Source organism: Camelus dromedarius, chromosome 2 (genome assembly GCF_036321535.1).
Source record: "Camelus dromedarius isolate mCamDro1 chromosome 2, mCamDro1.pat, whole genome shotgun sequence".
Lineage (NCBI taxonomy): Eukaryota > Metazoa > Chordata > Mammalia > Artiodactyla > Camelidae > Camelus > Camelus dromedarius.
In genome coordinates this window covers 75,831,960-75,849,575 of record NC_087437.1, presented here as the reverse complement: position 1 = coordinate 75,849,575, position 17,616 = coordinate 75,831,960, and positions in this window count along the sequence as shown.

Sequence of the window (17,616 nt, the reverse complement as noted above, 5' to 3'; positions counted from 1 at the left end):
CCCTCCAACTTCGGAACCATGATAGACAATTGCTGAGCATCATATTGATGAGTGAACACTTCATCAGATCTGGTTGCCTTAACAACTAAAATAGCCAAAATGTTAAGACAGTCAAATAAGATTGATTATTTTTGATACAATCTGTGGGTGGTTGACCCAGAAAGTCTCAGCCTAATCACACATATAAACACAGAGGCTATATCAACAGATGCAAAAGCAGACAGAGGACAAGCGAGAAATCCATCAATCACCTGGATGCCTCATGTCTGTGATACACTGAACAGTGTGCACAGAAACACCAGAAAGAGTCTCTGGATTGCTTCTTGGTGCTGGGTGTCACAGGAGGAGCCAGCCTTAAAAGCTGTCAATTCTGATCTTTTCAGTTTGTAGCAAAAAGACAGCGTCTGGCTTGTAATGGAAAAGCAGATTTCCTCCAAATTGTTATCTAGAGGTGCTGAATCATGCATGAATGTCAGCCGATGGATGACGCCAGCCATGGCATCATTTTGTGGGGGGTTTATCTGGTGTGAACTGAGAGCATTCTACTCTATGAATTTTCTTTAAACATCCTCAGATAATTGTTGTGCTGTGTCATAGACCAAAAGGGAAATTAAATCTCTCTCATATTGGATTTGGTATTTGCAGGCTTTCCTGAAGACAAAGGAAAGGAAATTCATTTTAGATTAAAAAAAATTCTTAAATTAGGAAATTGCAGCCACCCTATGAGGTGCCTATCCAAATTTAACCCACCAGGTGCAGAGGGATGATGCCTCTGCGTAGCGGTACAGGTACAAAGGTTCCTGAAGCTTTACTCTTGTTTATTTGTTTTGTTAGGTATTTCTTTCCATTTTGAGTTCTGAAAAAATTATTAGTTGATAGCTTGATGGCAATACAATCTATGTTGAGAAAAGAGGAATTGATTAAGAAGTGAGAGGCTGAAAATAAGTGAAAAATAAAAGCCTACACAATGTTTACAGTGCAATTTTCCAATACAGATTTGAGTGGATACCACATGCAGTTAGAAACAGATGCATTTTCTAGCCTTTCTTATTGAACAAAGAATAATTCCTGAGTTCCCTTCCCCTTTTAAAAAAGAATTCAAGAAAATATAATGCTAAAATCCATATGTTAATATGGCATTTATTTGGATGCTTGAAACTTGAAAGAGTCAGCCTCAACTCTTAAAGGTTCTGACATAGCTGGCATGTAGCTGGATATTAGGGAGGACAGCTGCAATAATTGTTCATGGAAACAGAACAGTAATCTGCAAATATCCGTTTGCTAGATTAATTAGCAAGGATGTTTGTTAACTTGATATATTGATTCTTAAAAAAGGAATCTGGATGCATTTGAATGTATGTCTAAAACATCATATCACATCTCCTTAGATAGCTTTATATTTTACAATGCCTTTTACTTTTCCTTTGGCAGGGGAAGGTAATTAGGTTTATTTATTTATTTATATATTTATTTATTTATTTATTTATTTATTTATTTATTTTAATAGAAGTACTGGGGATTTAATGGAGGTGCTCATGAGGTACCCAGAACCACATGAATGCTTAGCACGCACTCTACCACTGAGCTATACCCTCCCCCCTTTCTTTTCTTACTTTAGTTGATCCATACCACAGTCCTTTGGAGGTTGACATCTACATTGGACTCTGCTGATGAATATACAACCATGCCAGTCATGGCTGCCTTTTCCTCCCAGCCTGACTTGCTAAGAGCTGAGCTTTTCATTATATAAGTGGTCACTAAGTGAACAAGAAAATGACGTTATTCAAACACAGACAATCCACTTTGATACCAGCAAATTATCCCTTTCTTGGGAACTTGAACTAGGAAATTCCTAAAGAATAAGTCAGTGGTGACAGCTGATGCTGAAATGCCTTGATGTAGAGAGAAGCTGGAGAGGGCATGATGCTAACTCAAGTTCTAAATGATTGAAAATGATGGGTCAGTAGAAGCGATAAGGAAAGAACATAGAGACAACAGAAGGTGAGTAGGGAAAAGAAGGGAGAGACTGAAAGGTGGAGAATAGCCAAATGAGATGAAATACGAGAGTGGTAAAGTGAGCCTCCATGACATCCATCACTGAGGTCACCAGGATCCTCCTCTAGTTCCAGGGAGGCTGCTGTTCCTGCTCTTGGTTTGTTTTTTTCCTGGAAACCTTTGGTAACGTGAGTGAGTCTCTGTCCCTTACATCCAAAGGAGTTTGACTAGAAAGCATTATTATCCTCCAAAGCAAAAAGAGGAAGCAAACATCTTTTCCTGAAAAGATGGATTGTACTGTAGTTCATAAGCACGCAAGCAGAAAGTGGTGGAGCCAGCGCACATGCCCAGACTTTTCTAAAACTGGTGCTGATTTCAGTTTATCACACTCTGGCATTCTGAAAACATGACCCTGAAATCCTTTAACACTCCTTCCATCAAGAGACAGTGTCTATGTCCGCTGCCCTTGAATCTGGGTGGGAGCTACTGACAGTCCAACTAATGAAGGGTAGCAGAAGTAATATGCATGATTTTTGAGGCTAGTTTAGAAAAGATTATACAACTTCTGCTTGGTTTTCTGAGAATGCTTTTGGAACCCAACCACCATGCTGTGAGGAAGCCCCGTCTAGTCTCCATGGAGAGCCTCTCTGGAAAGATCCTCAGATAGAGAAGGGGAGAGAGAGAAAGAGAAAGACTAAGAGAGAGAAATGTCTTTCCATCTCTCAACTGTTCCAGCTTTCCTCTTTCTCACTGCTCTTGGCCTCCCTCACCCCCACCCCCAGCTATTCTAACATCAACCACTGTTTGACTGCAGTAGAAGAGAGACCCACCCAGCTGTGAACTTTCTGGATTCCTGCCCCACAAAAGCATGAGTAAAATAATTACTGATTTTATAAATAAATAATTGAGTTTTGAACATAGCAATGAACATGTGGTTAGAGCATTACTGTCAAATGTGTAATAGGCTACAAAGGGTTAAAGAGGCCTGGCAGGCACTGTGTTTCCTCTGTTGTGGTGGAAGGGGCAGTTTATGATACTTCGCTCTTTACCTTAAGGGGGATGTCTTGGCATGCCCCAAACCACTGGACTTGGGAAAATGTCATTGACATGGTAGTCCCTGAATCTTCCTTAGAGGTATCTTCCACCTTTTGGAGTCCATGTGTCTTACCAAGACCTCCAAAATACTTGCCACTTCTTGAGTGTCTGACCTGATTAACATGATGTCACCAATAAAGTGAAGAAATTTATGGTTCTCTGGAACACCTAATCAGGTCACTACATTGTGAGAGGGAGAGAGTTAACATGGCCCTGGGGTAAGAACTGTATTGTTGTTTAGCCCATATGCAATGATTGCATCCAATGTATTAGATACCATGCTAATTTGCTGTAGCAAAGATACCATTTTTGGAACAATGGTTACAATTGGGGTTATACTTAGTTGAGTTTGTAGTAGTCCACTGTCATACCACAGAGTCCATGCGGCTTTTGAAGGTGTCAGACTGGTGAATTGAATGTGGATAGGGCAGTAACTGCCAATTTTGCACCTTTTAAGTCTTCAAGACTGACACTAATCTATTCCCCAAGGATGCAGTGTTGGGTTTGATTTAATATCTTGTCCATGGTGGGAGGGATGATATGAGAGGCTTCTACTTGGCCTTTCCCATTATGAGACTTCTTATCCCACAGGCCAAGGAAGGAACAGAGAGATTTTGTTGACCTCATGTTCCAATTATGCACTCAGGGACTGGGGTAATAACCATTGGTTGGGTCCATACACTCAGTTGACCTACTGTGAGCCAGCTACCAATGTCAACACACGGTCTTGAATGTTTAAGTATTCCCCTTTCCCCAGTACATGGTTCCCTAAGTAGTTGATTGTAGCTCTGTCTGGAGGACTGGGAGAATCGATACAATAGTACTTGCTGTGATCTTGTAGTGTCCTTTGCTCATGAAACCCAGCCTTGCTTTCACTGGGTGGTTTCTGGATTGAAAACTGAATCAGGTCCAGAAACCTAGCAAGGGATTGTGACATTTTATTGTGGCAGTAGCCCTTAGGCTTTGTTTCTTTTTGTTTTCCAGATTGAGAAATAACCTTGTTGCCTGCTCAGTCTTGACCTTGGAAATGCTGTGTTCCATTAACTATCTCCACAGCACTACATGAGTCATGCCACCCCCACCCCTCGACCTTGCCACTCTTCACAGTAATTGGGCTCACTTTGCTTTTGATAGTTAAGTGTTACCACTGGGCCTCTATTTTTTCAAGAGTCTACCAGCATTGTGCTATTTGAGAGCCAGTTTTGCAACTACACCATCCAAAATCAGTCCTGTTCTACAGAGGTCAACCACCACTGAGATTTTTAACAATGCTCATGTCCCCTGCACATCCCATTTTCTTTGGTAAATGGAATGTCCTCTGAACTTTCTCACAGAACATAATAAGCTAACAGGTTTTCTGACATTGCATGATGCAGCCACTTCAATACGCCCACTTTCCTAGCCTTTCAATCCCCTCCACCATCATTTACCCCAGTGGTGTTGGCTTGTCTCCCAAGGTTCTTGCCTTGATCTTAAACCCTGCATCAAGGGTTAGTGCACAAATATCTATCTAAAAACATCCTTCATCCAACTTTCTATTCCATCCCCCCTCAACCCAGTACCTCCAAGAATCCAGTCCATTTCTATTCTGCTGGCTCTTGCTAACAAATGTTGGCTACATCTTTCAGCTCCCTGGGTGTATAACCTGTTTTCTTGCTTTGCAATCCCAGCACTTCCCTAGCTGGATTATGTTATGACTTGACTCCAAGTTATTTTTCTAGTGATTATAAAGAGAGGTGTGGTAGATTACAGGTTGGAGGTGGGGTGCACATTGCCTTCCTCCAGCTCCTGCCTCTCCTCCCCTCCTCATTCTCCTTGATTATACTTTCTTGAGCTGTGTGTGTGAAGTGGATACAGCAGAAGCTTCTGCCTTATGTTCAAATAAGGAAGAAGAAATAGACTTTAACAAGAAGAAATGGACCTTTTTTGGCCTACAGAGTCTAGCAGAATATAAGGATTTAGATTTTTCTTCTTAACTCTCAATCTTACTCCTTCCTAAATAGAGCTATGATCTTGGTGTAGGACTGTCAAGGTGAAATTTCAACCACCATGGAGCTCTGCTACTTTTATACTTAAGTCCTGGCCCTGATCCTGATTCTTCTGCCTTCCTGCTGCAGGAGATGAGAGTCCCTTTAAATACTGCCAAAGAGGCCCCCTCTGGCTTTCATACTTTTCTCATATTGATGGGTTAGTTGCCTTCAGGCTTTCACTGACGTTCTCTAACGCATGGACGGCTCATTCAGTTCCAAAGTCCTTACCATTACCATTCACCACAAAATTCTCCAATGCCAGATATATTGTACTTCCACCAGTATTCCATCCCAGTTCACCACTTGTAAAAGTTCTAAGGATTGTACTGCAAGTACATGCCAAGGGCTATTAATGCTTCATCTCCCACCAGTGAAGGAGTCATCATTGTCAGCTGGCTGAGGTCCGTTTTCCTGGGCCTCTTCTGGTACTATGTGGTGGGTCAGTTTCCCTAGGACACAGACTCTGAAATTCTTAGAACTTTGTGCTGCCTTATTGGGAGAGTGCTCTCAGGAGCGATAACCATAAGAGGTGAGGGGGAGAAAAGAATTGGGCCTAGGAAGAAATTGAACTGCCATGTAATTACAATAAAGCCCCAACCAACTTTAAGAAGAACCATCAGATGGTTCTTCAGACTTGTCCTGTCCTGAGGCAAAGTGCTGGACCTTCAAAAACCATACCCACCCACCAAACATCTTGCCACCAGGTAGGGAGGGTGACCTTGGTGGGTGCAACTCTCTTTGGCTGTTGCTAATTCTTGGAGAGGAGCTCCACTGAGAACTCCCAGAATCTGGGGGAATGACAGTGTTGGTCTTGGAAAAAGGATCTGGTTGGTACATCACAAAATCCATTATTTTCCACTAGATGATATTAAAAATAAGACAACAGGCCCCAAATGGAATTGCTTATGCTAAGCTCCACATCACCAAACCAAGAATTAACTTTGGCTCTCCCAGACATGGAATCTTACTTAAACTTGTCAATCAGAAATCACCTAACCAGCACTACTTAGGTCATCTGCCCGATGGACTCCTGCCATCCCCTAAGGGAAAGTATCCTTACAATAACCAACCTGCTTTTTGCCAAGTATAACTTTCTTGTACCTACTCCCTTCTGCCTATAAAAGTCTTTCATTTTGCACAGTTCCTTGAAACTCCTTTCTCTCTGCTGGATTGGATGCTGTCCCATTCATGAATCACTGAATAAAGCCAATAGGATCTTTAAAATTTACTTAGTTGAATTCTGTATTTTAGCAATGATAACGACTTTCCATCTCTGCACTAGGACCTACCAAATATTTCTAACTGATTGACTATTTACCCAATGCTAGACATAGCAGAGCGACAGGAGGGGTGGAATTAGAGAGTGAGATACTGAGAGATAAATGCTGTTCCAATAAGAATTCCCAGCGCTGACTTTCCAGTTTCCCACAGGTGATTCTGGGTATTGGGCCCGGCATGATCCCTTAGCACACAGGAAATGGTCTTGGAAAAGACATTCTGTTCCAAGGTTCTCACATCAGATTAGATGTTGCACAAGTCCGAATAGTCTGAGAAGTAAAAGAAAGGGTAACTGTGATGCTGTAATTTATAATAAGAAATTTACATTTGATTTTCATCCACTGTTCCTGGCACAAAACTCCCGGAACTCTTGGAAGTTCCCAAGTAATAAAAGCAATAAAGTTGGCGTTTGTTATGTTAATGAGGTGACTTTTGGAAAGTCCCTAGGTAACCAGAAGATGGGGGCTGGTTGCCAAGAGAACCAAACTAGTGACTAGAGGGTTAGAAGTTTCAGTCCCATTCCCCAGTCGAGGGATAGGTAGGGGGATGGAGATTGAGTTCCATCACCAATGGCCAAATGATTTAATCAGCCGTGCTATGTAATGAAGCCTCCATATCAGCATAGAAAGATGGGATTCAGAGAGCTTCCAGGTTGGGAAACACATGGAGATTTGGGGAGACTGGCACTCTTGGAGAGGGCAGGGAAGCTCTGTGCCCCTTCTCCGTACCTTGCTCTTTGCATCTCTTTCATTGGGCTGTTTCTGAGTTACATCCTTTTATAATAAACCAGCAATTTAGTAAGTAAAGTATTTCTTTGAATTCTGTGAGTCGCTCTAGCAAATTAATTGAATTCAAGGAGGGGACTTATTGGAACCTCCGAGTGATAGTTGGTCAGAAACACAGGTGACAGCCTGGACTTGCAATTGGCCTCTGAAGTGGGGGAAGGGGCAGTCTTGTAGGACAACCCTTGACGTGTGGGATCTGACATTGTCTCTAGGTAGATAGTGTCAACTGAGTTGTTTGGTGGTGCAGAAAAAAGCATATCAAAAACCAAAGCAACAGAGGAGGTTTATAGCTCAGTGGTAGAATGCATACCTAGCATGCTTGAGGTCCTGGGTTCAATCCTCAGTATTAAAAACAAATACCAAAGCAACAAGGTTTGGACTTTTAACATCATTAGAGCCACAGTCAAAAGATAGTAGCAAGGGAAAACCTACTGCCCTTAGAACCAGAAGATAAAGAAATTTAGAGTCTAGTCCTGGCTTTGCTCCTCATTAGCTAAAGTATTTTGGGAAAAATTATTTAACCTCTCTGCATTTCAATTTTTTCAACTGTTAAATGAGTATAGTGTGACCAAGCTGTGTCACACTCACTTCACAGGCGGCTGCAGGAACCAGCCGGGCAATGTTCGTGAAACGCAAAGCGTTATTATTGTTTTGGTTAAAAGGGGAATTTCTTTAAGGATTGTAACAAGGGGTCTAAATTGACTTTGTTTTTATACTTCATTAGCTTTGAAACACTCACAGGCAAAGTTTTCCAAATTATACTTACTATTTTACTTTAAAGTGGATGTTTTTGCCTCTCTACAGGATTCTAAAGATATACTCAAAAGAAACCTTGCCCAGTGTGACCCACTGACCATCAGTCTAGGAGGCCTTGGTTTGAAAACCTCCCTTTGATGGTATAGAAAGGACCAATTGCAAACAAATCGTTTAATAATAGGAGAAGGCCCTTTTACACAATAGCGACGAGAAACAAAACCGCGAGTAATGTACGCTGAGTCTCCCAGGTCAGCAATCCTCAGAAAGAGAGAGAGAGAAAAGGAGGACGGGTGGAATGATAATAACACTTTACGTTCATACAGATTTTCCCCTCCGTTGGCTCCCAAGCATTTGGCAAACTTTAATTGGCTAATCCTCGCACATCCCTCTGAGGTTAAGTAGGCTGGAGGTATTATCCCTGATTTTCAAATGGAAGAATAAAGGTGCAAAGAGCTTAAGTGCCTCTCCTGAGGTAAGGACCACGGGCCTAGCAATAAAGTGAGAACCGAGGGGGCACAGGACCCTGACTCCCAATCCACAGCCCAGACTCTGAGATCTCATCCTGCAGAATCATTTGAGTCTTTTGTCCGTCCTTCTGAAGCACAGTCCTTGACAATTCATTTTCCCAAAAACAAAAGATATGGTATCTTTTCTCCTCTATAGCATTTGCTTTGGATCAAAGGCAAAGATACATATTTTCAGGCATGACAAACTTTCCTACAGTTAAGCAAATCTCAATGTGGGCAGAAAAGAAGCCTCGTGTGTGTGTGTGTGTGTGTGTGTGTGTGTGTGTGTGTGTGTGTGTGTGTGTTTGTGTGTGTGTTTGTGTGTGTGCGTGTTTAATTTCCAAGTAAGACATTGATGTTCTTTTCTGGGGCTGAACACTCTTTGAATCCAACAGTGAGGCAGAGCTTGCGAACAAAACCCTTCCTATTCACTTCAAACTGTAGTATCTTTGCTAAACATTCTTCGGAAAATTCCTAGCTTTGTTTAATAGATTACCAAGGCTGCTCTTCAAACTACTCAGCTGACCCCCATTCATCCAGTCTCCTGGATGTTGCCAGGAGAAACAGACTGTCCTCACCAGATTAAAGCTTGCCGTGGGATACAAGACAATTTTGCACTAAAAAAATACTCTGATGAGACTTGGAAAAAGCATTTAGGTATATATGCAGGTAGAAAATCTGTGAGTCAGTACAAGTAGAATTATTTCACCTTAATGAGACTCACAAAGCTTTGACTATTTGAAGCCCAGTCACTATGTGGCAAAAATGAATTTGTATTCAGATTCCATCCAACACTACAATACATTCAGGGCCTGGTGCTGAGGGCTCCATCAGAATCCTGAGGGCCTTCAGTTCAAGACCCACAGCACCCATAGTGATAGAGTGCACCCCCAAGGAGATAAAAACCTGAGATCCTTTGAATTGGAAGTTGGAGGGGATTTCTTGAGGAGGTAGGAGAAGAGAAAAGGCAGATTGCAAAAGGATAACTTGTACCACGGCAAACTGATGATAATTCCCAAGCCTGATATCTAAGTCAAACCATGTCCAGCTTCTGGTGTGAGTATGAATACATTGTGTTAAAAGATAAACTGAGGCAGATTAAACATTTTACAAGTTTATTTGAACATTTGTCTATTCCGGTGGGGCAAGGCCAGATCTGAAGTGGTCAAGGGAAGGACCTATACAGAGAAAGGGAGGAAGCAAAGAAAGGAAATGATCTGATTGGCAGTAGCTCAAAGCTCCTTGACTGTGACATTGACAGGCTTAGAGTTTGGTTTACTTACCTGGTTCCAGGCATTAGAGCCCCCCTCAGTCTAATGGCCTCCCTGTTAGCAGCAGGGAGTCAAAAGCTCCCTGGACTTGGTCCCCGCAGACGTGAGTTGGGGTCAAGCTCTGCTAGTCACTATGTCTGTGCTCTCAGCAAAGGTTTAGATATTTATGGGCCTCGTTCCTTATACGTCAAACAAGGGAGCTGGGGGATTGTTAAGTTTATTTCTTATGGTCTCTGAATGGCTAGTGGCCAAACGACCAGTCAGCCCTCCTCTCCTCTGTCGCTTCTTCTCTCCTGATCAGACCAGGATTCTTTCCTGTCAGGTGCTTTTAAGGGCACAGTCCTCTTCCCCGAGCTGGCTGCCCAGAGCTGCTAAGGCCCGCCTCTGAGGAGAGCGGAGGAGGAACACCTGTGGGAGGAGGGCTTGTCCCGGCTGCGGCCTCACTCTCTCTCACAGGCCCTTCACACACAAATCTCATTTGCTCTTCAACCCTGGGAGGAAAATCTCGTTCAGATCATTTTACAGGTCAGGCAACTGAAGGGCAGAGGCACTCAAAGGACTTGAGATCATACAACCATGAGGATAGTGTGAGGCCTGGCTATGCAATTTGTGGGGCCGAGTGCAAAATAAAAGTGTGGGGCCCCTTGTTCAAAAATTATTAAGAATTTCAAGAGGGTGACAGCAGAGCATTGAACCGAGTGAGGGGACCGTCCAAGCTCAGGCCCCTGACTGCACCGGCCAGGAGCACGTGAGGCCAGGCCTGCGGAGGATCAGAATACAAAGCTGCTCTCTGTGTGCTGTCTGCATTGTCTCCATTGCCCCTGCCAACCCCCTCCAGACACCTCTCCAGGTGCTCCGTACCCAGGAGGCTGGCCTCTAGGATGTGCCTTCTGGCTGCCGGTTGGTGTGGCCAATGGGAGGTACAGGCAGGAGGCGGGAGGATGGGACAGTGTGAGTTTCCTCCCCGCCAGGAGACATTACTGTGTTCCCCCTCTCTCTCCAGCCCGGTGAAGGTGACCCATCTCCTGGCCACAGCTCCTGCAGATTTGGCTAATTGTCTCCTCCCTGCCCCTTCAGGCCGCAGTTTCCTCTTGCTTGTCCCAGCGTTCTCCACCATCCCTCGCCACTCTCCACACGTGTAGGAATCGCCCTCTTCTAAGGGTGTCCTCCATTTCCTACAGGCTGCCTGTTAGTTGGCTTGCCCAACTCTCCCTTTTTCTTTTGGAAACTGCATCCTGCTTTTTCTTGGAAGAACCGTCCTGCCTCCAGGTACCCAGGGATCATATGATTCTGGATGGGTAATCAGAGTCCCCTCATCTCTCTTGCCACAGTGACTGCCTCAGAATGCACATGTCCCCTCGGGGCCATTTCTGCTGAAATTAGTCTCTTTCCTTTCAGATGTCAGAACTTTTTTCTGTGAAGGACCAGATAGTAAATATTTTAGGCTTTGCAGCCTACACAGGGTCCTGTCTCACAGCCTTCTTTGTTTGCTGTTTTACAACACATTAAACATTTAAAACCATTCTTAGCTTGCCATGTGTGGAGGTGGGGGCCTACAAAAACAGGCCACCGGGCCAATAGTTTGCTGACCCCTTAGGGTCATAGTGCAGGAAAAATGAGTCAAGGAGCTATTTGCAGCAATTATCTCTAGTGGCATAGAGGAAGCCAGCATGAGTGCGTGTACATACACAACACACACACACACACACACACACACACACACACAGAGCAAGGAGAGAAATTTCTGGAAGCATTATGTCTCCATTAGAGTCCCCAACACCTTGGTTCTCAACTCTCTCTTCTACCTGTGAGCCACCCAGCACTCCTCCCAGTTACTAAGCTAACCTGAGCTGATCTGAATTAGGTTTCTATTACCTGCAAACCACCAGTGCTCCCGCTAACATACCTTCCTACCTCCAGAACCCACAGCCAGCCCCTCCCCTGACTCCAGTGGTCTCAGAGCAATTCCCACGCAGCCCAGGAACCGCACAGCTCTTGGTCAAAGTTACGTGACCAAGACCACTCTTGCTGAAAGCTTCATACAGTGGACATGTACAGTATTTTTTTAGGATAGAAAATTGGAAAAATAGGACATTTTAACCAAACATGAATGAGAGCTCTGTCTGCACACACCTTCAGAGTCACAACTCACAGTCCAGGCGGCATTGCTGTTTCTAAACAGGGTCTCTGTAGCATCACGGGTGCTCAGCCGAGGTCTCTGACCAGGAACCTGGGGCTTCAGGAGCAACTGCTGCCTCTGCCTCAAATTCAGTGGGCCCTGACAAAGAGTTGCTATAAGAATGCATTGCAGGTCATGTTCAAAAACTGCTGTTGCAAATGACCGATTGTCCTTCTTGTGCAGATGTAAGAAAGGAGCATTTAATAGGCAGGACCTGTAGCATTCACTGACAGGGGAGGCCTGGTTGCCACACGGACCAGCTCCATCAGCCCAATGACTGACCTCCAGAAGCAAGATTTCCGTGGTATGTCTGGTAGGGACACTTTTTTCCTTAAGAGAAATGTTTTGGCAGAGAAGTTTATAAAAAAGCCTCCATAAGCTTCATCCATGACTCGACTGGGGAGGTGGACTGTTTTGAAATAATTCTCCACCCTTTTCAGAACAAGGAAAGCAAAATGGTTCTGAAATGGGAGTTACACATGGTGATGGTCAACCTCAATGTCAAATATTCCGTCCCAATGTTCCCATTAAGTCAGCTCTTACTTGATTTGATCACATGTCTGGATTTGGGTTATAGGAAGATGGTGCACCACAAGGAGAAGGCTGGGAGGGATTGTCTTTCTGAACTGAGTGGATCGGTTAGCCCTTTCAGGGAGGCAGGAGGTGTTGACTACTAGACTGCAGGGTCTCTTAAACATGCTGTGCATGTGAGAACCTCCTGGGATCTTGAGAAAATGCAGATTCTGATTCAGTGGTTCTGGGATGGAGCCTGAGTGTCTGCATTTCTAGTAAGCTCCCAGGTGATGAAGATGAAGATAATCTAGGAATGCATCGTGAGTAGCAAGGAACTAGAGGACAATGGTGCTTTAGTGCTGGTGACATTTAGCTGCTAATAATTGTTAATAATAAGAGGAAACATGCATTGAATGCTAACTACAAGACAGAAGTCACAGCATTAGTAAGGAATGTTGCTAGAAACTCTCACTAAGCCCACACTCTTTCTGCCACTCCACACTGGTGCACTGCATGGCAGAGGTGAGTGGGGAAACTCCAGCCCTCACAGCCCAACATGAGGTCCAGACCACTGGCAGCCCAACTCACCAGCAGCTCAGGTGCATACCTGGCTTACTTATCAGGCAGAACTTTCTGGATAGGGGCTTGGCCTTGTTCAGTGAGAAATAGTCCAGGATTTTAAAGAAGTACATCTGGCATTTCCAGACACTGGGATGAACAGGCTAGTCCTTCTGCTCAGCCAATATGACCAGTGAGGTGGGAAGCCCCATGAAAAGACTGGCAGGACCCACAGGCAGGGCCACTACTTGCCTGCCAGCCATCCAGTTCCCTGGCCTGGTGGCATTATCTTGCTTTTTGCTTCTGTAAAACAGCTTGCTTCTAGGAAAGTGGAACTTACCCCTAAGATTCTATTGGTTCCCAAAGCTCACTCCTGGTTGGTCCATTTGTAACACCTACTCTGCATATGGCGTGAACCTAGCTCACTCCTAATTGGTCCATTTCTATCACTCCTGATTGGTTCACTTCTAACACCTCATTTGCATAAAGCTCATTCCTGATTTGTCCACTTTGTTACACCTTATTTGCATATGATGTTGCGAAGTCTAGACTGGCAGCGTATAAAATCCCGTGTAAATCTACAGACACTTGGAGTGTTAACTCCTCTGGGCCTGCTGTAATAAAACTGAGTTCTCCAGGCGTCCGAGTGCTGCTTGGTCTCTCACCAGGATCCAGGTTGCTGTCACACTGAGCTGTAACACACTTTGCTGTAACACTAGGGTAAATGAAAGTAGGAAAACCTCTATTTGAAAAATGGTTGATTCTGTACAAAATACAGTAGCATTATGAACCGCTCCCCCAGGAAACGCCAGATGTTTCTTCATAGCTCACCGCAGTCCCTGGTGTCTCCTGAGATCCCTGGAAGATAGATCCGCCTGATGTGGTGCTGACTATGCCTTTGGTTCCCCAGAGACAGTTAGTAAAACATGGGGCTACGATGAACAAAGCCTCCAGAGAGGAACTGTATATTTCAAGGGGTTTTTGTCTCCGAAAAGAAGCCTGGATTCCAGAAACTTTTGTGAAGTAGATTTATCGTCTCTGTCTTTGAGCTGATTGGACGTGGGTGACTATGGACTCACAATTGGGAAGAAACACATCAGCTTTTCAGAAATGTCTACTCCTGGAAAGCTTCACAAAAGAGTTTTTTTTTCCTCTTTGGCTTCCTTTTTGAACAGTTTTTGTTGTAGAACTCCAGGCAGAAGCAGCTCCAGGCAAAACTGGGACACAAGGGAAATTTCTCTCTGACATTTTCCCACCTCTGCCATCTGGATCCTTTCTTCCTGCCCTCCACTCCCTCCTTCCCCTGCACTTCCTGCACTGCATTCCTTCCACAGGCACAAGGTGAACATAGTGTTTGCAGGGGATGGAGGAAGTGGGAACAACCACTTGGATATCGAGGTGATGTGTATTTATTTCCTATCTTGATGAAAAATTAGTCACTTTTTTAATTGCCACAAAACAAATAGAATCAATGACTTATTGTTTAATAATTTATGAAACTGATTTTATGTACTAAAAATTTTATCATGTTTCTGATGGTTATAAATCATTTCCCCTTCTAGAAAGATGAAGGAGCCTATTTCCCCCTTCTGCCTAGCTGCAGCTGTCTGTGAGCTTAGAGTTCCACATTGTTCTTCCTGTGTAGTGTTGAAATATATTTCCTGAGCCAAGATCAAGCCACTTCTGCTCAGGGTGCCATGTCAGTAAACCAAAACTTAAACTTTTGTCCCTGGAAATGCTCCCTCTTCTTGACCAGAAAGATGGGACATCCAGTCAGCCAAACCTCAAGCATGAAGCCAACTCATGGCTCTATGCTTACTTCCTTTTTCCTTATTCTTTATCCTACAAAAGCTTCCTGCCTTCTACCCCATTTTGAAATTCTTTGAATGGAGACTGTTCATTTCAAGAAGCATTAGATGAAGTTTGTTTATATCACCTACATTGTCTTTGGTCATTTTTAACAGTAGTCATCAGCTATTTCTAAGTATTAATTGGTGACAATTCAGGCTGTATGGATCCCAAAGACCATAAGGCCTATGGAGACTGGAGAACTTTCCTGGTAAGAAGCTTTGAAAAAAGTCAAGATAGAGACAAGATGGCCCCAGGACATTTGCGTCTCTACTCCAATAGCCCAAGGCAATTTAGGAGATCGCTGAGGAGTCTGAGGACCAAAGCCTTTGGATGGTATAATTCTTCTTTGGGCAGAACTGTATCTCTCATTTGGGATATTCAGCATTCCTGGTCCTTGCCCACTAAATGTCAGTAACACCCTGGACATTGAGAAACCCCAAATAGCCCTAACTGAATGATATTGCTAGATCCCATCCTCCTTTGAGAACCATGAGATACAAACCCTTATGGGTCATAAGAAGTGAAGACTTTATCATAAAGGCAACAGGAGACATGAAGAGGAAGAACAATCAGATTTGCATTTCAGTACTATTTCCCAGAAGGATTCCATATGACTTGGTGGTGTGAGAAAATTGGAGGCTAGGAAAACAATTAGGGGGTTGTTGATAGAATACAAGCAAGAAATTCTGAGGGCTTGGAAGAGGGCAGTGGGGAAGCAGGAAATAGACTGACAACCACTAAGGAGATATTATTAACATATGTATCTACCAACTGGAGGTGAAGATTAAGGAGAGAGCAGCCAAGAAGTCTCCTGGGTAGACCTTAGCGACTTTGGGTAAACATTGGAGCCATGTACCATGATTTCAATTTGGACATATCAGATTTGAGGTGCATTTGTCACATCCAAATGGAGATGTCCTGTGGGCCAGGAGAGAAGCTGGAGTTGGAGATACAAGCTTGAGCTATTCATGTGTGTGCTGTAGTTGAAATTATGGAGACTGAGTAAGTCTAGCTGATTTGGGCAATTGATGTGTACCCTCCATTGCCTCTTGAGGCAGAAGAACCATTAGGTGAATCATATGAAATTGCCAATACTTAACTGTTTTTTGACCTTCAAGAAAAGAATTTCATATGGTTCAAAAGAAGAGCAACCCCATCTTTATGCTTCATGAGATTATTTTCACCCTCTGCAATATTGTGATTTATAAGAAATATATATTTGGTCATTCAGATGATCAAAATATATTCCTCATATGTATTTGGCCTTCATCCATGCGTAGTTCCTGGTTCACAGATCTTCAAACCCTTGGAATTTCCTGAGCAATATAATCAACGGGAACATCTTTTGTCATAATATTTGGTCTCTTGCTCCCATTTCCTGAAATTACTTAACAGCCATAAAGCTGAAATAGGTTTCCTGTTATTCAGAATAAGCTCCTTTCCACTACAACTGGGTTTATATTAATGATTTGACTTTAGGAAAAGCACCTCAGGTTGGGGCTTGTTGCCAGGGGAACCAGCCATGAATAGAGGAACTTTCAATTCACCCCCTGATTTCCAGAGAGGGGAGAGAAGCTGAAGATTGAGGTCAGTCACCAATGGTCAATGATTTAATCAGTCCTGCCTATGTAATGAAGGATCCATAAAAACCCAAAAGGAGAGGATTTGGAGAGCTTCCAGGTTGGGGAACCAGAATGCTTCCACCTGCCACTGTGTGGGGCTCCAACTTCACAAGGACAGAAAATCCTTTGTTGGGGAACTTGCCCTATGTATCTCTTCATCTGGCTGTTGATTCGTGTCCTTTAATATCCTTTATAATAAACTGGTAATATAGTGGGTAAATGGGTTTTCTGAGTTCTGTGAGCCACTCTAGCAAATATATTAAACCCAAGGAAGGGGTTGTGGGAATGAATCTCTGATTTATGTAGCTGGTGGGTCAGAAGCAGAGGTAATCACCTGGGCTTGCAATTGTTGTCTGAAGTGGAGGACAGTCTTGTGGAATCTGATGCTACCTCCAGGTACACTGTGTTAGCTTTGAGTTGACTTGTAGGACATCCAGCTGGTGTTCTGAGTATTGCTTGGTGGTTTGGGAGGTAACCTCCCCCACACACATTGGAAATTGGATCCAGAACCCAAAATGCTCTCACCACCTACAATAAGGAGTTAGATAATTGATCTCCTGCTCAAGTAAAGGGAAGAATAGAAGAGGTGGGTGTGCTGTTGGGCGGAAACTGGAAAACTCAAGCTGCAGCTTGAATATCTGAGAGCCTAGCCAGGGTCAGGCAGGAGAAGGTCGGCCCACAGTGAGGCAGGTGGGTGCTGATGAGCCGCTCAACTGCGCTGCCAGGAAGAGATTTATTCTTGGGGCAGAGTTCCTACACACCTTCTGGAGAAACAAGCCCTCCACCTTTCTCTCAGTGAAACCCAGGGAGATAGTTGTTAGCAAAAGAGCAGTCCACAGAGGAGTCAAAAGCATTTTGGCCAGAAGAAGGTGGGTCAAGAGCCAAGATTATCGGGCTGGGCTTCCTCTGACTAGGGATGGTCCAGCCTCTCTCTAGGCCAAGGAGAAGCATGCAGCAAGCCAGCTACACCTTGGGGCAAATGAGGGTGCCCTTGTACTCCAAGTCCCTTCTGCTTCGAGTCCCATTCCTCCAGCATACCTGGAGAAAGGAGTTTATCTCATGTCTTCCACTGAGCTGTCCACTGGGCAGATGTTCTTTTACGTTACATGTTATTGCCATTCCTCTGACCACCGCTCATGTAACCGATGGTCACAGCCTGGAACACCTGGACTCCAGT